This window comes from Heteronotia binoei, chromosome 11 (assembly GCF_032191835.1).
Source record: "Heteronotia binoei isolate CCM8104 ecotype False Entrance Well chromosome 11, APGP_CSIRO_Hbin_v1, whole genome shotgun sequence".
NCBI lineage: Eukaryota > Metazoa > Chordata > Lepidosauria > Squamata > Gekkonidae > Heteronotia > Heteronotia binoei.
This window is the reverse complement of record NC_083233.1, coordinates 73,036,634-73,050,561: the sequence shown is the minus strand read 5'-3', so window position 1 is coordinate 73,050,561 and position 13,928 is coordinate 73,036,634. Positions and strand designations below refer to the sequence as shown.

Here is a 13,928-nt window from a genome sequence, read left to right as displayed (position 1 = left end):
TCCTTCCATAGGAAATAATGAAGGATAGGGGCACCTTCTTTTGGGACTCATAGAATTAGACCCCCTGGTCCAATCTTTTTGAAACTTGGAAGGTATTTTAGGGAGAGGCACTAGATGGTATACTGAAAATTTGGTGCCTCTATCTCAAAAAACAGCCCCCCCCCCCCAGAGCCCCCGATACCCGTGGATCAATTCTCCATCATTCCCTATGGGAATTATTCATGGAGGTGCATGATGGCTGTGGGGGCGGGGCTTCTCCCGCTGGCCATCTGGTTGGGGGAGGGGGGAAGTCTGTAAAACCGGAGGATCCCCCTCTGGGACCTGGGGATTGGGAAGCCTAATTAGGAGAGCGGGCAGCCAGCCAGCCACCAGGGGCTTTGCTATGCCCCCAGCAGCCCCCATTAACCCCTGGAGAAGCCCATTGCCATCCTTTCTCCACTTCCTATGTGTTTTTGGGTGGCAGGTGGCTTGCTGACCTTTTGACTGGGGGGTGGGTGGCCCAGGAGAGCCCCAGTTAAGCGAGGCCTGCTCGGGCTGGCTGGATCTCTAGCCAGCCCAAGCAGGCCTCGCTTACCCGGGGCTCTCCTTTCTTGTTCTGGGTTGCTTTTGTCTGGTGGGGGGGGCATATGCTAATGAGTTATGCTAATGAGCTCCACCACCTCTTTTTCTACAAAACAACCCCTGCTTTCTGACTGGGATAGAAAGAATCAGGATCTCTGGTATTACCTGACAAAGGGAGGTTTGACTCTCTGAAGCTTATATCTCAATACTCTCATTGGCCTTTAAGGGGCTAAAGGTTTTTTGGGTTTTTTTAAAGTAAAAGCAGTCCTCTGTGCAAGTACCGAGTCTTTACCAACCCATGGGGTGATGTCACACCATGACATTTTCTTGGCAGACTTTTTATGGGGTGGTTGAATCAGAAGAGTTTCCGGCTCAACATTAGGAAGAATTTCTGGACCGTTACAGCAGTCCCTCAGTGGAACAGGCTTCCTCGGGAGGTGGTGGGCTCTCCTTCCTTGGAGGTTTTTAAACAGAGGCTAGATGGCCATCTGACAGTAATGAAGATCCTGTGAATTTAGGGGGAGGTGTTTGTGAGTTTCCTGCATTGTGCAGGGGTTGGATTGGGTGACTCTGGAGATCCCTTCCAACTCTATTATTCTATGATTCTCTACTATGGCTTGCCATTGCCTTCCCCAGTCATCTACACTTGACCCCCAGCAAGCTGGGTACTCATTTTACCGACCTTGGAATGATAGAAAGCTAAGTCAACCTTGAACCAGCTATCTGAACTTAGCTTCCGCTGGGATCGAACTCGGGTCGTGAGCAGAGCTTAGACTGCAGCACTGCAGCTGACCACTCTTCGCCACAGGGCTCCTTTTTAAGGTGCTTAAAGGGTAAAGGTAGTCCCCTATGCAAGCACCAGTCGTTTCCAACTCTGGAAGCATCACGACGTTTTCACAGCAGAGTTTTTACGGGGTGGTTTGCCATTGCCTTCCCCAGTCATCTACACTTCCCCCCCCCCAGCAAGCTGGGGACTCATTTTACTGACCTCAGAAGGATGGAAGGCTGAGTCAGCCATGAGCTGGCTACCTGAACCGAGCTTCCACCAGGATCAAGCTCAGGTCATGAGCAGAGAGCTCCGACTGCAGAACTGCAGCTTTACCACTCTGCACCATGGGGCTCCTTTTTAAGGGGCTACTGGACTCAGATCAAGGTAAGGGATGTCCCAAATTTGGACATACCTGGACATTTGAAGGTGGAGACGGAGAGGGCAGGGTTTAAAGAAGGGAGGGATCTCGGTAGGGTGTAACGCCATACAGTCCACCTTGCAAAGCAGCCATTTTCCCCAGGAGAAGCGGAATAGATGTTCTGAATAAGTAATAAGGAAATAAGCGATCTATATAACCTTGATCGATCCAGGTGGGCAGCCGTGTTGATCTGAAGCAATAGAACAAAGCGAGAGACAAGCTGCACCTTTAAGACCCACCAAGTTTTATTCAGAATGTCGGCTTTCGTGAGCCAGAGGCGTGCTTCCTCAGACAAAAGTATCCCATTCGGAATAAAACTTGGTTGGTCTTAAAGGTGCACTTGATCCTTGCTTTGTTCCATATAGCAAGCCGAGTGGTCAAGCTGCAGTACTGCAGTCCTAGGCTCTGCTCACGACCTGAGTTCAATCCCGGCGGAAGCTGGGTTCAGGTAGCCGGCTCGAGGTTGACTCAGCCTTCCATCCTTCCGAGGTCGGTCAAAGGAGTCCCCAGCTTGCTGGGGGGAAAGCGTAGATGACTGGGGAAGGCCGTGGCAAACCACCCCGTAAAAAGTCTGCCGTGAAAACATCGTGATGCAAAGTCACCCCAGAGTCGGAAACAACTGGTGCTTGCATAGGGGACTACCTTTACCTTTTTAAGAGCCCTGTGGTGCAGAGCGGTAAAGCTGCAGTACCGCAGTCGGAGCCCTGTGCTCACGACCTGAGTTCGATCCCAGCGGAAGCTGGTTCAGGTAGCCGGCTCGAGGTTGACTCAGCCTCCCATCCTTCCGAGGTCAGTCAAAGGAGTCCCCAGCTTGCTGGGGGGAAAGCGTAGAGGACTGGGGAGGGTCTTGGCAAACCACCCCATAAAAAGTCTGCCGTGAAAACATTGTGATGCAACGTCACCCCAGAGTTTACTGGTGCTTGCACAGGGGGCTACCTTTACCTTTCCTTTCCTGTAGAATCTTGCGATCGGCCATAATTCCAGCAGATCTCCAGCCCCCTCCTGGATGCTGACAACCCTATTTAATGATGCACAAATAACATCTGAAAAACGGATGCATTTCACAGGGGGGAAACTAAGGAACAGGAAGCGGTGCGAAAGTAGAGAATCACAGGTTCAGCACATGCAAGGGAGAAAGGGGGATGGGGGAGGGGGGCAGGCTTCGGATCCAAATAACATGGAGGAGGCATTTGAAATCCTCCCCCAGCCTTGTGATCCTCCATTGATTCCTTTCCCTTTCTTCTCTTCCCTTCTGTCACCCCACCGCTTGTGGCTCGACACATTCCAGTGCCTTTGAAAACCTGACTCTTTAGAAGCGGAAGAGCTTAGCCAATGAAACTTCAAAGCCTCCCGTCGGAATGCAGGCCTGACATCTGGGGGTTAAAAGCCAGGGGGCTCTGGATTCTAATTGGCTAATCCCTTTCCAAGGGCTACCATTTGCAGGCATTTCCTGGGGATGAAATTTACTAAGGAGCGCTTCTCTCTCCCACACCCCTCTTTCCCTATGTGTTAACAGACTGGAAATACGGGCTCAAAAGGTTCTAGTCCTCATGTTTGAATAGGGTTGCCAAGTCCAATTCAAGAAATATCTGGGGACTTTGGGGGTGGAGCCAGGAGCAAGGGTGTGGCAAGCACAATTGAACTCCAAAGGGAGTTCTGGCCATCACATTTAAAAGGACCGCTCAGCTTTTAAATGCCTTCCTTCCATAAGAAATAATGAAGAATAGGAGCACCTTCTTTTGGGGCTCATAGAATTGGACCCCTTGGTCCAATCCGTTTGAAACTTGGAGGGTATTTTGCAAAGAGGCACTGGATGCTATGCTGAACATTTGGTGCCTCTACCTCAAAGAACACCCCCCCCCACAAAGATCCCCAGGTACCCGTTTAGGAAATTGACCACACCATTGGAAAACATGTGGAATTCACTGCCACAGGAGGTGGTGGTGGCTACAAGCATAGCCAGCTTCAAGAGGGGATTGGATAAAAATATGGAGCAGAGGTCCATCAGTGGCTATTAGCCACAGTGTGTGTGTGTGTGTATTTGGCCACTGTGTGACACATAGTGTTGGACTGGATGGTCCATTGGCCTGATCCAATGTGGCTTCTCTTATGTGACACCGAGTGTTGGACTGGATGGGCCACTGGCCTGATCCAACATGGCTTCTCTTATGTTCTTAACATCTGGATTTGGGTTTGGTCTCTCCCCTGGGAGATGTAGTAGTGGCGATAGTGATGGCCAGGGCATAGACAACTTTAAAAGGGGATTAGACAGGTTCATGGAGGAGAGGTCTCTTAGTAGCTACTAGCCATGGTGAGACAACCTCAGAATCCCAGTTCCAGGAATAAATGTTAGAGGGAAGCCACAATCTCTATACTTTGATGTTGATCCTTCAGAGGAACTGATTGGCCACTGTGTGAGACAGGATGCTGGACTAGATGGACCACTGGTCTGATCCAGCAAGGCTCTTATCCTCTGAGTCCAAGAGTCAGGAGGCAACATCAGGGGAAAGCTTAGGGGACTTTGGGAGTGGAGCCAGGAGACATTGGGGGTGGAGCCAGGAGAATCGGTCTCCATAGAGAATAATGGAATCCCCAGCAGACATCCCCCTCCCTTTTCTGATGACCCTGAAGCAGCGGGGAGGGTCTCCAAACTGGGGGATCCCCTGCTTCCCCTGGGGATTGGCAACCTTAGGATGGCTTCAGCTTCTGTGCCGTTTTTGGCCATCCATGAGGAACTGGTTGGCTACTGTGTGAGACAGGATGCTGGACTAGATGGACCGTTTTTCTGATCCAGCAGGGTTCTTTTGCTGGCCCTCCAGAGGAACTGTTTGAAACCGTTGTGTGAAATAGGATGCTGGGCTGGATGGACCACTGATCTGATCCGTCAGGGCTCATCTTACGTTGTTCTTAACCCACAAGTCTTTTCTTGAGCCGCATACCAAATATTTTGTTCCCCGCATCAGCTTTTCCACCTTAAAGTTAACCCAGTTTTTCACATGTATGATGGAGAGCGAGAGAAAGAGGCAAATGGAAACAGATATGGCAAAAGAAAGAAGCCATTTCAGATGCTCTCCACTTTCTGGTTCGCAGCTCACGGTTTTGTGCTTTGCTCGCTCAGGATCTCAGTTCTCTTGGCGCAATTAAAATCAGCTTATTCGCCTTCAGTTGCCCCGAGCTACCACCGCCTTCTCTGGCCCCCACCTCTCCCTGCTTCACATGGCTGAGGAATTGATCGTATCAGCCGGTCCCACCTAACTCTGTTCTCACGTTACAGGGAGTGCACACACATCTGTTTTCAAAGGGGAAAAAAAGTCAACGTGTCTTGTCTTTAAAAATAAAACTGGGATGAATATCGGTGTAGATGACATAGTTGACTGTACATGCACAATAGGGTGGCCAGGTCTATGTGGGGAAATACCTGGAGATTTTTGGGGGTGGAGCGGGGAGAGGGCGGGGTTTGGGCAGGGAAGGGCCTCAGTGTGGTACAAGGCCACAGAGTCCACCCTTGAAAGCAGCCATTTCCTCCAGGGGAGCTGATCACTGCCAGCTGGAGATCTCCAGGTCCCACCTGAAGGCTGGCAACTAGGGTTGCCAAGTCCAATTCAAGAAATATCTGGGGACTTTGGGGGTGGAACCAGGAGATTTTGAGGGTGGGGCCAGGAGCAAGATTGTGACGAGCCTAAATGAGCTCCAAAGGGAGTTCTGGCCACTAAACAATGGGCACATCCACAAACCAATTGCCCTTTCATCACACCCCCTCCAGCCTAGAAATAGCAGCTCTCCAGCAGCCCTGGCCCCACTCAATGCACAGCAGCCAAGAAGGTCAGAGCGCCTGCTCTGGCTTCAACGCCACTGAGGATGTTCTCCGCAGCTGAGAACGAAACGTCTGGAAGGAAAACTTTCTCCAGTAGAACACGGCACTTGAGCCCGAAAGATTCTACAAACCCTAAGGAGTTCTGGCCATCGCATTTAAAGGGACCACATACCTTTTAAATGCCTTCCCCCCATTGGAAATAAGGAAGGATAGGGGCACCTTCTTCTGGGGTTCATAGAATTGGACGCCCTGGTCCAATCCTTTTGAAACTTGGACGGTATTTTGGGGAGGGGCACTGGACGCTATGCTGAAAATTTGGGGCCTCTACCTCAAGAAACAGCTCCCCTCCCAAGCCCCAGATACCTGCAAATCAATTCTCCGTTGTACCCTATGGGAATCGGTCTCCGTGGGGAATAACAGAGTGTCCAGCAGACATTTCCCTTCCCCCCCACCGCTTTCTGATGACCCTGAAGTAGGGGGAGGGTCTCCAAACTAGGCATCCCCTGCCCCCACCTGGGGATTGGCTACGCTACTGGCAACCCCAGCAGTATCCCAACGGCTAGCAGCCACCTGCAGCTATGGCCTTAACAGCCTGTTTTGTGGCTTCCCGGCGGCGCATCTGGTTGGCCACTGTGGGAAAAGAGCATGCCAGGCCCGCTGGCCCTTTGCTCCAGAGCAGGTTGCTTAGCGTGAGCTGATGTTTTCATGGGGCGCAGGAACCCCTTTGCTGGCTGGCAGAGCTCCCCGGCGCAAGAGGTTGTTTTTATGCGCCGCGGCAGCCTCTCCAGGTCTCTGCTGCTTGAATGTACAGAGACGCCAATTCGGTCGAGCCGGGTGTCTGCTTTCTTTGTCTGCCGGGCTTCTGGCCTATTAGCGGGATTGTTACTCCGCGGAGTATGTTTTCCCTTGGCCAATTTCCCCCCACCGCACCCCTAGCAGTCAAAGAATTAATTATTCTGAGAAAGGGCGGGGGGGGGGGACGGCGAGCCCTCTTGAAAAAGAGCTTCACCACTTGGGCTTTTCACGGTTCCCCCTCTCCCGCTGCGGCTGCCCCGGAGCTTGTCAAAGCATTCGGGGCACCGCTATGGGTCAGAGCATCCCAAAGGGAAAGACAGTGGCGAAGGAACCGTGACACTCATTCCAGAGAGTGATTTACTTGCTGCTTGGGGGGAAGGAGGGAAGGGGGGCTGCGAAGGAAAATAGCTAGTGTTTGGGGAGCAGTGTGATTGATGGCAAAAGGGGTGTGTTCGCCTGTCTCGAAAACAACCCAGTAGGCAAGACCTCCGTGGAAATAAAGCAGAGTCCAGTAGCCCTTTTGAGGCCCACAAAGTTTTATTCAGAACGGAAGCTTTCGTGTGCTGGGAAGCATACTTCATCAGACCCTTCTAGCATACGGAAGCTTACGTTCTGGGAAAAAAGCTTTGTGGGCCTTAAAGGCGCCACTGGACTCTGCCTTGGTTTGACTGCTTCAGACTAGGGTTGCCAAGTCCAATTCAAGAAATATCTGGGGACTTTGGGGGTGGAGCCAGGAGACTTTGGGGGTGGAGCCAGGAGACATGAGGGGTGGAGCCAAGATCAAGGCTGTGACAAGCATCATTGAACTCCAAAGGGAGTTCTGGCCATCACATTTAAAGGGACGCCACACCTTTTCAATGCCTTCCTTCCATAGGAAATAATGAAGGATAGGGGCACCTTCTTTTGGGGCTCATAGAATTGGACCCCCTGGTCCAATCTTTTTGAAACTTGGGGTGTATTTTGGGGAGAGGCACTAGATGCTATACTGAAAATTTGGTGCCTCTATCCCCCCAAAAAACAGCCCCCCCAGAGCCCCAGATACCCGCAGATCAATTCTCCATGATTTTCTATGGGAATAAATCTCCATAGGGAATAATAGAGTTCCCAGCAGACATTTCCCTCCCCTCCCCCCCCCAGCTTTCTGACGACCCTGAAGCGGGGGGAGGGCCTCCAAACCAGGGGATCCCCTGCCCCCACCTGGGGATTGGCAACCCTACTTCAGACCAACACCGCTGCCCCCCTGGATCTATCTTTTAAGAGCGTCCTTTTTAAACAAGCATACACCGACATCGACTGCTGAATTGCTGTAAATGAGGAATCCGCCATCTACATTACTATGGAACTACTTAAACTGGCAGAACCAGCGTCAGAATATCACTATCGCTGCCAGATAAAGATAAATTTAAATTAACTTAAATTATATATTTTAAATATACTAACTGGTTTTTATATGTTTAATCTTTTAATTGCTAAATTTAAAGTTTTTATCTATTAATGTAAATGTATAGAATGCTGTTAGCCGCCCTGAGCCGCTTGTGCGGGGAGGGCGGGATACAAATAAAATTTTATTATTATTATTATTATTTTTATTATTATTATTATCTTTGTAGAAAGGTTACTTTTCTAGAAGCTAGATTCAGGTGGGGTAGCTTATACCCAGAATTAAACTTTGTTGTTCTTAAAGGTGCCCCTGGCCTTAAACTTCCCTCCCCACCGAGGCTGTTTGTTCATATAATTACTATTAATGTTTTGTAGCAGGAGCTCCTTTGCATATTAAGCTACACCCTGCTGATGTCGCCAATGCTCCAAGGGGTTGCAGTAGGCCCTGGAAGAAGAGCCCTTTAAGCTCCTGGAGGATTGGCTACATCAGGGGGGTGCAGCCTAATATGCAAAGGAGTTCCTGCTACAAAAAAAAAAAAAAAGCCCAGGCCAGAATTAATATCCGTCCTGCTTTTACGATGTTAATGACAGTTTTATTTAGGGCTGTGTTTGATTAAGCTTATTAGCAGAACTGGATTGTGATTTTAAATTTAGGGGGTTTTTTAGAAGAAGAAGAAGATATTGGGTTTATATCCTGTCCTCCACTCCGAAGAGTCTCAGAGCAGCTCGCAATCTCCTTTCCCTTCCCAAATGCCAAGTGTACCCCAGTGAGAGAATCTATGGCCCCCACAGGTAGCTGTTTCTGACCATAGCTATTGTTGCCAGTTTGGTGTAGTGGTTAACTGCATGGACTCATATCTGGGAGAACCAGGTTTGATTCCCCACTCCTCCGCTTGCAGCTGCTGGAATGGCCTTGGGTCAGCCATAGCTCTCACAGAGCTGTCCTTGAAAGGGCAGCTGCTGTATGTCATGGGTGCTGGGGACCCTTCAGAGGAAGTTGAGTCTGATGAGAAAACTGTGCCCCTGCCACCTGCACCAGTGCCCCTGCCTCCTGCTGGAGAAGATCCCAGCCCCCCTGCCTCGCCCTCTCGGGTGGCTCGTGTGCGTGACCGCCTCCGGCAGGACCTCAGGGATCGGAGGAGGGCGGCACGCTCACAAGCAAGACGCTCCCTGAGCCCTGAGTTTTGAGAGGATTCTGGCCCTTCTAAGAGCAAGGATGCTTGAGTGGTAACAGGATCCTGGCTGCCTCCCTGAGCCAGCAATTAGCCCAAACGGGCAACAGCCAGCAGAGGGCTATATAGCTGTGGGCTTTGGGAGGAAGCTTTGTGGAAGCAACTAGTCATCTCCCTGACATTCTAGCATCCACTCCGGCTTGACTTTGGTTCCTGACTCCCTGACTTTGGCTTTGGACTTCTGGACTCCCTGACCTCGGCTTCTGGACCTCAGACCTGCGATACTTCTACAGTGATTCGGATTTGGCGCCTCGGACCCTCCTGCTTACTGGCTACAGACCTCGGACTGCCTCTGGACTTTGCCTGACCCGGCCCCAGCCGTGACAGATTGCTTCCACCGACAAACACCCACTCCACAGGATGGATGCTGAAGCAAGTGAAACCACAGAACTACTGGCTGCGCTCCAAGCCCAGGTACAGCAGCTAACACAGGCAGTAGTGCACTTGCAGCAACAACCTGCGGCCAGTGCTCCAGCCAAGTGCCCAGTTCCCCCACCTGACAGATTTGGGGGTGCCGTGGAAGAATTTCCTGCCTTCCTAGCACAGTGTCGGCTGTACTTTGAACTGAGAGCACGGGACTTCCTCAATGACAAAACCAAGGTGTGTTTCGTCATCAGTCTGTTAAAGGGGCAGGCGGCCAAATGGGCCACACCCTTACTGGTCGCGTCCTCTCCCCTACTGACTGATTACCAGGGGTTTGAGGCCCACCTGTCTGCTGCTTTCTCAAACCCAGTCCAAGCAGCCACAGCTAACCGGAAGATCAGGGCACTGAAACAAGGCAACTCCTCGGTGGCTCAATATGCCACTGAATTCAAGCTCCTGACCCAGGACTTGGCGTGGAATGAGGCTGCCCAGATGGACCAGTTTACTGAGGGGTTGGCAGAGGAGGTCCTGGATGAACTGGCCAGGGTGGAGCAGCCACCCACGCTCCAAGAACTTATCACCCTCTGCCTCCGCATCGATGGCCGCCTGGAAAGTCGCCGCCAAGCCAAGACCAGAGGGCGCCAGCTCCCTGCGCCGTGCTACCTGGCTCCTCGCCCGTCCCCAGCTAGTACCAGCACCAAGGACGAGCCTATGCAGCTTGGAGCTGCTCGACCCCGCCTGACCCCAGAGGAAAAGACCAGACGCCGCACGCAGAATCTGTGCCTCTACTGCGGCACGGCAGGCCACTATGCCTCTGGCTGCCCTGCTAAGCATCGGATACCTGGACCTTCGCTGCCACCGCCGCCAAAAGGGCAGCCCCAGGCGTAAGTGGACCCCCCAGCCTGGGGCGACTAGCTGGGTCCTCCGAACAGCGGGCTGATACCCCAGGGCCATTCCTGCTACCAGTCAAACTCCGTCTGCCTGACGAACGCTGGCTGTTCGTGTATGCCATGCTGGACTCGGGAGCGGCCCACTGTTTTATAGATGCCGCCTTTGTGAAGCAGCACCAGATCCCTGTGCAGACAAAAGGGATTCCGTCGCTGGTGGAGGCTATTGACGGGCGCCTCCTCCGTTCTGGCCCCGTCACCCAGGAGACCTGTCCCATCACCTTCCACGTCCAGCAGCACCAAGAACAGCTGCGGTTTGATGTCGCCCGCATGCCTCGCTTCCCGCTGATTCTAGGCCTTTCCTGGCTGAAGCTGCACAACCCCATCGTGGACTGGGCCCAGCAGGAACTACGCTTCCGAGACCCATGCCCCCATCTGACTCCTCCCACCACTCTAGCAGCTGGCATCCCGAGTGGTGGTCCTCAGCTCCCTCAGAAGTATGTGGACTTTGCTGATGTCTTTGAAGAGACAGGAGCTGATCAGCTTCCCCCTCACCGGCCCTACGACTGTGCCATTGATTTGGTACCTGGGGCACCACTCCCGGTGGGGCGTCTGTACCCAATGTCGGAGCCGGAGTTGGCAGCTCTGCGAGACTTCCTGGACAAGAACCTGAAACGCGGATTCATCCGACCCTCAACCTCTCCCCTATCTGCTCCAGTGCTCTTCGTGAAGAAGAAAAGTGGGGAGCTCCGGCTGTGCAATGACTACCGGGCCCTGAACAAGATCACCATCCGCGACCGGTACCCTCTACCACTGATCCCTGAACTCTTGGATCGCCTAAAGGGGGCCCAAATCTACACCAAGCTGGACCTCCGTGGAGCGTACAATTTGGTGCGCATACGGCCCGGAGACGAATGGAAGACCGCGTTTGGGACCCGATACGGGCAGTACGAGCACCTGGTAATGCCCTTCGGACTGACCAATGCCCCCGCTGTCTTCCAGAGGTTCATGAATGACATATTCCGGGACCTGCTCGACCGCTTCGCGATCATATACCTGGATGACATCCTAATTTACTCCCGCAATCCTGCCCAGCACGCCGAGCACGTCCGCCAGGTCCTGCAGCGCCTACGAGCCCATGGTCTCTACGCCAAGCTGGAGAAGTGCGACTTCGACCTGCGCTCCGTCGAGTTCCTTGGGCACATCGTGTCACCGCAGGGGATCCTCATGGACCCGAAAAAAGTAGAAGCGGTCCTGACCTGGCAGGCTCCTCAGAATCGCAAAGACCTGCAGCGGTTCCTCGGTTTTGCCAACTACTATCGGCAATTCATCCCGGCCTACGCATCCCTGACCACACCCCTGACTCAACTACTCCGCCCCAAAGAACCCTTCCACTGGTCCCCAGAGGCCGATAACGCCTTCTCCACCCTGAAGACTCGCTTTGCCACCGGGCCACTCCTGAGATACCCCGACCCCCAGCTTCCCTTTACGGTGGAAGCTGATGCCTCCAACGTGGCCCTGGGAGCAGTGCTGTCCCAGCGCGAGGAGCCGTCCCAGCCACTACAGCCCTGCGCCTATTACTCGCGGCAGCTCACTGCTGCAGAGAGGAACTATACCATCTGGGAGAGGGAGTTGCTCGCGATCAAGGCGGCGTTTGAGGTTTGGCGACATTACCTCGAAGGGGCTCGCCACCCTGTTCAAGTGCTCACCGATCACCGGAACTTGGAACACCTCCAGACCACCCGCCGTCTCAACCAGCGCCAGATCCGGTGGTCCCTATTCTTCTCTCGCTTCGACTTCCGGATCTCCTACATCCCCCATACCCAGAACCGGAAAGCAGACGCGCTCTCCCGGAAACCGGAATACGCCCCTGCCTCAACTGAGACCGCGCCCGCTGCTCCAATCCTGCCGCCCTCAGTATTTGCAGCCACCTCCACTTCACCAGCACTCGTGGAGGACATTCGGGCTAGCCAGGCCAATGATCCCTGGGTCCAGCAACACCTCCAGGCTCTCCAAGATGACCCAACAGGGGAGTTCACGACTCGAGGCGGCCTCTTGCTACACCGCGAACGCCTCTATGTGCCGCCCGGGCCCTTGCGGGCAGAAGTGCTACGCCTGACCCACGACTCGTTACCCGCCGGGCACTTTGGACAGCATAAGACCACCCACTTGCTGACAAGGGAATTCTGGTGGCCACGAGTTCGCGCTGATGTTGCCCGCTATGTCAGCTCCTGTGACGTCTGCCGACGGGCCAAAGACATCCTAGCCAAACCCTCAGGGTTGCTGCAGCCCTTGCCCACATCTTCAGGACCCTGGGATACCATCTCGATGGACTTCATCACGGAACTTCCACGCTCCAAGGGTCAGACTTGTATCTGGGTGGTCGTCGACCTATTTACCAAGATGGCCCACTTTGTTCCGTGCCCGAAACTCCCCACAGCTCAGGAGACGGCCCAGCTTTACCTGCAACACATCTTTCGTCTGCATGGACTCCCAGCCCATCTGATCTCCGATCGGGGCCCTCAGTTCTCCTCTCGGTTCTGGCAAGCCCTCCATTCCAGCCTGGGTACTCGAGTGCACCTGTCCTCGGCCTACCACCCACAGACAGATGGCCAGACAGAGCGCACCAATGCCACGCTAGAGCAATATCTCCGCTGTTACACCTGTTACCAGCAGGATGACTGGACCACTCTATTGCCCCTAGCGGAGTTTGCATACAACAACGCGGTCCATTCATCCACCCAAATGACCCCGTTTGCTGCAACCTACGGGTACCACCCTCGGTTCTTCCCAGCGATCCTACCACCCACGAATGTCCCCGCCGTCGATGCCTACCTGCAAGAACTCCGTGCCAGCCAAGACTTGCTCCGAGAGCAGCTACAGCAAGCCAAGGAGGCATATAAACGGGCTGCGGACCGAAAGAGGCAAGAAGGCCCTCCAGTGCAGCCGGGGGATCAGGTGTGGCTCTCAACTCGCTACCTGCGCCGGCCTGGTCGGTCTCACAAGCTGGATGCACGGTTCATTGGACCCTACCCCGTCGTTGAACAAATAAACCCCGTCGCCTTCAGGCTCCAGTTGCCACCCCACCTCCGCATTCACCCCGTGTTTCATCGCTCCCTCCTTGTTCCGGCTGCACCCCCTGACCCAGCTCGGACTCCTTCCCCACCGCCGCCACCACCAGTGTTGGTGGATGACGAGGAAGAATATGAGGTGCGCCAGATCCTGGACTCCCGGTACCATCGTGGAGGCCTCCAGTACCTGGTGGACTGGGAGGGATACGGCCCAGAAGACCGGTCTTGGGAGCCCGAGGACAATCTTCATGCCCCGGACTTGGTGCACCAGTTCCACAACGACCACCCCGACCTTCCAGGTCCCTCGACGGAGGGGGGCCCTGGGGGGGGGGATAGTGTCATGGGTGCTGGGGACCCTTCAGAGGAAGTTGAGTCTGATGAGAAAACTGTGCCCCTGCCACCTGCACCAGTGCCCCTGCCTCCTGCTGGAGAAGATCCCAGCCCCCCTGCCTCGCCCTCTCGGGTGGCTCGTGTGCGTGACCGCCTCCGGCAGGACCTCAGGGATCGGAGGAGGGCGGCACGCTCACAAGCAAGACGCTCCCTGAGCCCTGAGTTTTGAGAGGATTCTGGCCCTTCTAAGAGCAAGGATGCTTGAGTGGTAACAGGATCCTGGCTGCCTCCCTGAGCCAGCAATTAGC

At 53.8% G+C, this 13,928-nt stretch overlaps 1 protein-coding gene across 1 annotated transcript in view; it reads left to right on the top strand.

Moving 5' to 3' along the window:
• The window catches only part of TMEM132C (transmembrane protein 132C), a 393,879-nt gene that overhangs the window by 84,010 nt on the left and 295,941 nt on the right, over nucleotides 1-13,928 (top strand). The gene's annotated exons all lie outside the window — the stretch shown is intronic.